Genomic DNA, 8446 nt, shown 5'->3' on the forward strand with positions numbered 1-8446 from the left:
ACCTCTTTCCACCTATCACATTTCTGACGCCCCTCCCCCAAGTCCCTCCTCCCTACCTTTTATCTTAGCCTGCTGGACAAACTTTCCTCATTCCTGAAGAAGGGCTTATGCCCGAAACATCGATTCTCCTGTTCCCTGGATGCTGCCTGACCTGCTGCGCTTTTCCAGCAACACATTGTCAGCTCTGATCTCCAGCATCTGCAGACCTCACTTTCTCCTCTCAAAATCAATGCATTCATTGCATTTGCCTTCGTGACTACTGACTCAACCTGCAACTTTACTTTGAGAGAATTCTGGGCTAGAACTTCTGAGTCACTGTGTACCTCAGACTTCTGAATTTTCTACCCATTTAGAAGATTCTTCCAACTAAAGTGCATGACCTCACACTTACCCACATTGTACTCCATCTCCCACTTTTTTGCCCACTCTCCGAACCTGTCCAAATCCTTCTTCAGCCTCCCTGCCTCCTCAATGCTACTTGTCCCTCCACCTACCTTTGTATCATCTGCAAACATTGCCAGAATGCCCTCAGTTCCTTCATCTAGATCATTAATATATAAAGTGAAAAGTTGTGGTGCCAACACTGAGCCCTGCGGAACACCACTCGTCACCAGCCGCCATCCTGAGAAGGACCCTTTTATCTCACTCTCTGCTTTCTGCCAGACAGCCAAGCTTCTGTAGGAAAAGTTTAGGAAAGGATTATAAGAGATAATATTTATAATCATCTAGCAAGCAACAAGTTGATTTCAGATAGTCAACATGGATTCATCAAGGGCAGGTCATGCCATACAAACCCCATTGAGTTTTTTGAGAAGGTGACCAAACATGTGGATGAGGGTAGGGCAGTTGACGTGTTGTATATGGACTTCAGTAAAGCCTTTGATAAGGTTCCAAATGGTAGGCTATTGGAGAAAATGCAGAGGCATGGGATTGAAGATGATTTGGCAGTTTGGATTAGGAACTAACTTTCTGTAAGAAGGCAACGATGGTGGTTCATGAAAAATATTCAGCCTGGAGTCCGGTCACTAGTGGTGTGCCACAAGGATCTGTTTTGGGACCACTGCTGTTTGTCATTTTTATAAATGACTTGGATGCAGGCATAGGTGGATGGATTAGTAAGTTTGCAGATGATACTAAAGTTGGTGGAGGGGTTTACAGTGTGGAAGAATGTTGCAGATTGCAGGGAGATTTGGATAAACTGCAGGATTAGGCTGAAAGGTGGCAAATAAAGTTCAATGCAGATTCACTTTGGCAAGAATAACAGGAAGGCAGAATACTGGGTCAATAGAAAGATTCTTAGTAGAGTCATAGAGGTGTACAGCACAGAAACAGACCCTTCAGTCCAAACCATCCATGCCGACAAGATATCCCAACCCAATCTAGTCCCACCTGCCAGCACCCAGCCCATATTCCTCCAAACTTTTCCTATTCATATACCCATCCAAATGCCTTTTAAATATTGCAATTGTACTAGTCTCCACCACTTTCTCTGGCAGCTCATTCCACACATGTACCACCACATGCGTGAAAAGGCTGTCCCTTAGGTCTCTTTTATATCCTTCCCCACTCACCCTAAACCTAGTCCCTCTAGTTCTGGACTCCCCCAACCAGGGAAAAGACTTTGTCTATTTATCCTATCCATGTCCCTCATAATTTTGTAAACCTCTACAAGGTCATCCCTCAACCTCCGACGCTCCAGAGAAAACAGTCCCTGCCTGTTCAGCCTCTCCGTATAGCTCAAATCCTCCAACCCTGGCAACATCCTTGTAAATCTTTTCTGAACCCTTTCAAGTTTCACAACACCTTTCCAATAGGAAGGAGATCAGAATTGCATGCAATATTCCAACAGCAGCCAAACCAATGTCCTGTACAGCCACAACATGGCCTCCCAACGCCTGTACTCAATGAGCTATGAGCCTGCACTCCAAGGTCTCTTTGTTCAGCAACACTCCCTAGGACCTTACCATTAAGTGCATCAGTCCTGCTAAAATTTGCTTTCCCAAAATACAGCACCTCGCATTTATCTGAATTAAACTCCATCTGCCACTTCTCAGCCCATTGGCCCATCTGGTCCAGATCCTGTTGTAATCTGAGGTAACCTTCTTCGCTGTTCACTATATCTCCAATTATGGTGTCATCTGCAAACTTATTAACTATACCTCTTACGCTCACATCCAAATCATTTACATAAATGACAAAAAGTAGAGGACCCAGCACCGATCCTTGTGGCACTCCACTGGTCACAGGCCTCCAGTCTGAAAAACAACCCTCCACCACCACCCTCTGTTCTACATTTGAGCCAGTTCTGTATCCAAATGGCTAGTTCTCTCTGTATTCTGTGAGATCTAACCTTGCTGACCAGTCTACCATGGGGAATCTTGTCGAACGCCTTACTGAAGGCTATATAGATCACGTCCACTGCTCTGCCCTCATCAATCCTCTTTTTTACTTCTTCAAAAAACTCAATCAAGTTTGTGAGATTTCCCATGCCATATTGACTATTCCTAACCAGTCCTTGCCTTTCCAAATACATGTACATCCTGTCCCTCAGGATTCCCTCCAACAACATGCCCACCACCAACGTCAAGCTCACTGGTCTATAGTTCCCTGGCTTGTCATTACCACCCTTCTTAAACAGTGTCACTACATTAGCCAACCTCCAGTCTTCCGACACCTCACCTGTGATTATCGATGATACAAATATCTCAGCAAGTGGTAGTGTGGGTGTGCAGAGGGATCTTGGTGTCCATGTATATAGACCCCTGAAAGTTGCCACTCAAGTTGATAGTGCTGTTAAGAAGGCATACGGTGTGTTAGGTTTTACCGGTAGAGGGATTGAGTTCCGTAGCCGTGATGTCATGCTGCAACTACAAAAAATGCTAGTGCAGCCACACTTGGAGTATTGTGTACAGTTCTGGTTGCCCCATTACAGGAAGGATGTGGAAGCATTGGAAAAGGTGCAGAGGAGATTTACCAGGATGTTGCCTGGTCTGGAGCTTAGGTCGTATGAGCAAAGTTCTGTTGGGTCTGTTCTCATTGGTGAGAAGAAGGCTAAGAGGGGATTTAATAAAGACATACAGGATGATCAGAGGATTAGATAGGGTGGACAGTGAGAGTCTTTTTCCTTGGACGATGAAGTCAGCTTGTACGGGGTGGGGGTGGGACATAGCTGCAATTTGAAGGGTGGTAGATTTAAGACAGATATCGGGGCAGGTTCTTTACTCAGAGAGTGGTAAGGGCGTGGAAAACCCTGCCTGCCAATGTAGTTAACTCAGCCACATTAGTGACATTTAAACAATCCTTGGAGAAGATTAGATTCCCTACAGTGCGGAAACAGGTCCTTCGGCCCAACAAGTCCACACTGACCCTTCCGAAGAGTAACCCACCCATGACCCATTCCCCCACTAATGCACCTATCACTATAGGCAATTTAGCATGGCCAATTCACCTGACCTGCACATCTTTGGACTATGGGAGGAAACTGGAGCACCACTGGAAGAAGTACATGGATGTTGATGGGATAGTGTAGGGTGATGAGCTCAGATTAGTTCACAGATTGGCACAACATTGAGGGCTGAAGGGCCTGTTCTGCACTGTACTGTTCTATGTTCTATCTATGCTAGTACCTTGTCTCTAACACCATGGGTGTTAGAGACAACCCTTACTCAGTAGCCTCCTGTGCAGCACCTTGTCAAAGGCCGTCTTGAAGTCCAGATAGATAACATCCATTGGCTGTTCTTGGTCTAAAGTGTTCATTACTTCCTCAAAGAAGTTTAGCAGATTTGTCAGGCATGATCTCCCCTTGATGAAACCTCGCTGGCTTTGCCCTATTTTACCCTACACTTTTAAGTATTCAGAAATCTCATCCTTCACTATGGATTCAAGTATCTTACCCATGATCGAGGTTAGTCTAGCTGGTCTGTAATTTTCGGTCTTTTGCCCTACTCTATTTTTAAACTGGGGTGTCACGTTAGTGATTTTCCTGTCCTCTGGGACCCTTCCTGAAAGATCACCATAAATGCCTTCAGTATCTCTTCAGCTCTCCCTTAGAACTCTGGGGTGTAGTCCATCTGGTCCAGGTGATTTATCCACCTTCAGGACATTCAATTTCTCTGGCACCTTCTCCTTGGTAAGGGTCATCATACTCAGCTCTGCCTCCTCAGTCTCCTATATGCTGATGATTTAGCTGAGAGAACTAACTGTAGGATCTCAAAATTTGCAATTGCATAAAACTGGGGGCAAGGGTAAGATGAGAGCAGGATCCAGAGACGTTGCAGTGTGATTTGGACAGACTTAGGAGTGGTCAAATGCAAGACAGATGCAGTATGATGACAATAAATGTGAGGTTATCTACTTTGGTAGCAAAAACAGGAAGACAGATTAATATCTGAATAGCTGTAAATTTAAAAGTATGCTATTAAGTTTAAAGAGTGTAGAACGATTGTAGGAAATAGGAAACTTAGATCTGCATGCAAGAGCTCGCAAGAAGTCGACCATATCCGGCGTCATCTTGCATCCAGCATGTTTTATTGTAATTATACAGGGCATTGGTGAGGTTAAAGTGAGGACTGCAGATGCTGGAGATCAGAGCTGAAAATGTGTTGCTGGAAAAGCGCAGCAGGTCAGGCAGCATCCAAGGAACAGGAGAATCGACGTTTCGGGCATAAGCCCTTCTTCAGGAAACACTTGGTGAGGTTACACTTGGAATACTGTGTGCCGTTTTGGTTTCCTTATCTGATAAGCACATCACCTGACAAAGGAGCAGTGCTCCAAAAACTTATGATTTAAAATAAATCTTTGACCTGGTATTGTGTGACTTCTGACTGTCCACCCCAGTCCAGCACCGGCATTTCCACATCAGATCTGAGGAAGGATATTCTTGTCATAGACAGAGTGCAGTGAAGATTTACCAAATTGATTCCTGGAATGATTTGGAGATGCTGGTGTTGGACTGGGGTGTACAAAGTTAAAGGTCACACAACACCAGGTTATAGTCCAACAGGTTTAATTGCAAGCACTAGCTTTCAGAGCGTTGCTCCTTCATCAGGTGTTTGTGGAGTATAAGATCTTAAGACACAGAATTTATAGCAAAATTTTACAGTGTGATGTAACTGAAATTATATATTGAAAAAGACCTGGTGTGAAGATGAGGGTTGTTCATTGAATAAGGGGGATCTGATTGAAACCCATAAAATTTTAACAGTACAAAACAGGTTAGATGCTGGAAGGATATTCCAGATAGTGAGGGAATCCAGAATAAGGGAGGAATAGATTAAGGATAAGGGGTAACCCTTTTAAGATTGAGATGAGGAGTAATTTCTTTATCCAGAATAGTGAGCCTGTGGAATTCATAACCACAGAATGTCGTTGAGAAAGAAAATGATTTCGCTTTTGTCACAAAAGGGATCAAGGGACATGGGACGAGGGCAATTTAGGCTATTGAGCTTGATGATCATTTGTGATCACACTGACTGGCACATCAGGTATTGATGGCATCGTGGCATTATCGCTAGATTATTAATCTAGAGATTTTGGGAATGCTCTGGAAACCTGAGTTAAAATCCTGCCATGAGAAATTTGAATTCAATAAATATCTGGAGTTAAAAGTTAAAAAACAACCACAAATTGTTGTTCATTATCAGGAAAAACTTATCTGGTTCACTCATATTCTTTAGGGAAGGAAACTGCTGTCCTTACCAGGTCTGGCCAACATGTGACTTCGGAACCATAGCAACTTGGCTGACATTTAAACTGCCCTCTGGGCAATTAGGGATGAGTAATAAATGCTGGCCTGGCTAGTGATGGTACTTCTTCCCCTGTATTCTTTAGTATTAGTGAGATGTTTGAAGTATCTTCCACTGTAATGAGTGATGTAAAATATCTATTTAACTCCTCGACTATTTTCTTGTGAGGTGGTTTCATTGAAATATAAAGGATTCTTAAGGGCCTTTATCGGGTAAAAAGTCTAGGATCAGCCAACATAGTCTAACAAAGGGCTGCCAATGTAAGACTGATCATGTGGCAAAACAGCTCAAAGGGCCAATAGTCTATTGATGCTCCTATTTTCTGGGTTGTATTTTTCTAAGGAGTGACATAGCATATAATAGCAAAAAAAATTGTTGAAGTTACACTGGACAATCACACTGACTTAAAAGGAAGAGGTAAACAGAAAAAGAATAGAAAGAACTTATTATTTATTCACAGGATGTGATTATCACCAGCAAGGCCCCATTTATTTCCAATTTTTACATGCCTTGAATGGGGGTGAGTCACATTCAGGCAATATTGCAGTCCACATTTGTGTGCGGCCACACCTGAAGGTTTCAGGTGTTTGACCAAGCAATAACAAAAGAACATGAATATCTTTCTAAATTAGGGCTTGTGTGTTGCTTGGAAGAGAACTTGCTGTTACGGGTATTTCTAAGTAACTGTTATTCTGGTCCTTCTAGATGGTAAATGGTTACGGGTTTGGAAGATGCTGTCAAAGGAGCGTTGTTGAATTACTGCGTGCATCTTATAAATGGTACACCTTGCTGCTACTGAGCATCACTGGTGGGGTAAGTGAATGTTGCAGGATGGAGAATGGAGTGACAATCAAGCAGGCTGCTTTGTTCAAGATGATGTCAAGCTTCTTGAGTGAGCAAGAAAAGCACAAATTCTCATAGTTGCAACTTTCTAGCCCTGACAACATCCTTGAAACACCCTACATACTGGGGAGGCAGTGGCTTTTCCTTTAATTCATTCATAGGATGTGGGTTCGCTGGCTGGGCCTGCATTTAATACCTATTAACAGTTAACAGTCAACCACATTGCTGTGAGTCTGTAGTCACATGTAAGCTAAACCAGGTAAGCATAGCAGATTTCCTTCCTTTAAGGCCATTAATGAACGAGATGGGTTCCCCCCCAAAAAAACAATGGTCATCATTAGGCTCTTAATTCCAGATTTTTTCAATAGACAATAGGTGCAGGAGTAGGCCATTCGGACCTTCGAGCCTGCACCACCATTCATTATGATCATGGCTGATCATCCTCAATCAGTATCCTGTTCCTGCCTTATCCCCATAACCCTTGATTCCACTATCTTAAAGAGCTCTATCCAACTCTTTCTTGAAAGTAGCCAGAGACTTGGCCTCCACAGCCTTCTGGGGCAGAGCATTCCACACAGCCACCACTCTCTGGGTGAAGAAGTTTCTCCTCAACTCTGTTCTAAGTGGCCTACCCCTTATTTTTAAACTGTGTCCTTTGGTTCGGGACTCACCCATCAGCAGACTCATGTTTCCTGCCTCCAGAGTGTCCAATCCTTTAATAATCTTATATGTCTCAACCAGATCCCCTCTCAGCCTTCTAAACTCAAGTGTATATAAGCCCAGTCACTCCAATCTTTCAGCGTAAGATAGTCCCGCCATTCCGGGAATAAACCTCATGAACCTACGTGCACTTCCTCAATAGCCAGAATGTCCTTCCTCAAATTTGGAGACCAAAACTGCGCACAATATTCCAGGTGCGGTCTCACCAGGACCCTGAACAGCTGCAGAAGGACCTCTTTGCTTCTATACTCAATTCCTCTTGTTGTGAAGGCCAGCATGCTATTAGCTTTCTTCACTACCTGCTGTACCTGCATGTTTGCTTTCATTGACTGATGTACAAGAACACCTAGATCTCGTTGTACTGCCCCTTTACCTAACTTGACTCCATTTAGGTAGTAATCTGCCTTCCTGTTCTTGCCACCAAAGTGGATAACCACACATTTAAACTGCATCTGACATGCATCCATCCACTCACCTCGCCTGTCCAAGTCACCCTGTAATCTCATAACATCCTCCTCACATTTCGCCCTGCCACCCAGCTTTGTGTCATCAGCAAATTTGTTAATATTACTTTTAATACCTTCATCCATATCATTAATATATATTGTAAAAAGCTGCGGTCCCAGCACTGATCCCTGCGGCACATCACTGGTCACCGCCTGCCATTCCAAAAGAGAGCTGTTTATCACTACTTTGTTTCCTGACAGCCAACCAATTTTTCAATCCATGTCAGTATTTTGCCCCTAATACCATGTGCCCTAATTTTGCTCACTAACCTCCTATGTGGGACTTTATCAAAAGCTTTCTGCAAGTCCAGGTACACTACATCTACTGGATCTCTCTCATCCATCTTCAGAGTTACATTCTCAAAAAATTCCAGAAGATTAGTCAAGCATGATTTCCCCTTCATAAATCCATGCTGACTCTGACCTATTCCATTACTGCTATCCAGCTGTGTCGTAATTTCATCCTTTATAGTTGACTCCAGCATTTTTCCCACCACTGAGGTCAGACTAACTGGTCTATAATTCTCTGTTTTCTCTCTCCTTCCTTTCTTAAAAAGTGGGACAACATTAGCCACCCTCCAATCCGCAGGAACTGATCCTGAATCTATCGAACTCTGGAAAATAATCACCAAC

At 43.4% G+C, this 8446-nt stretch overlaps 1 protein-coding gene across 1 annotated transcript in view; it reads right to left on the bottom strand.

Moving 5' to 3' along the window:
• fbxo41 (F-box protein 41) overlaps positions 1-8446 on the bottom strand; it is a 217116-nt gene that overhangs the window by 117201 nt on the left and 91469 nt on the right. The window lies entirely within an intron of this gene.

The sequence above is a fragment of the Chiloscyllium plagiosum genome, chromosome 3 (genome assembly GCF_004010195.1).
Source record: "Chiloscyllium plagiosum isolate BGI_BamShark_2017 chromosome 3, ASM401019v2, whole genome shotgun sequence".
NCBI classification, from domain to species: domain Eukaryota; kingdom Metazoa; phylum Chordata; class Chondrichthyes; order Orectolobiformes; family Hemiscylliidae; genus Chiloscyllium; species Chiloscyllium plagiosum.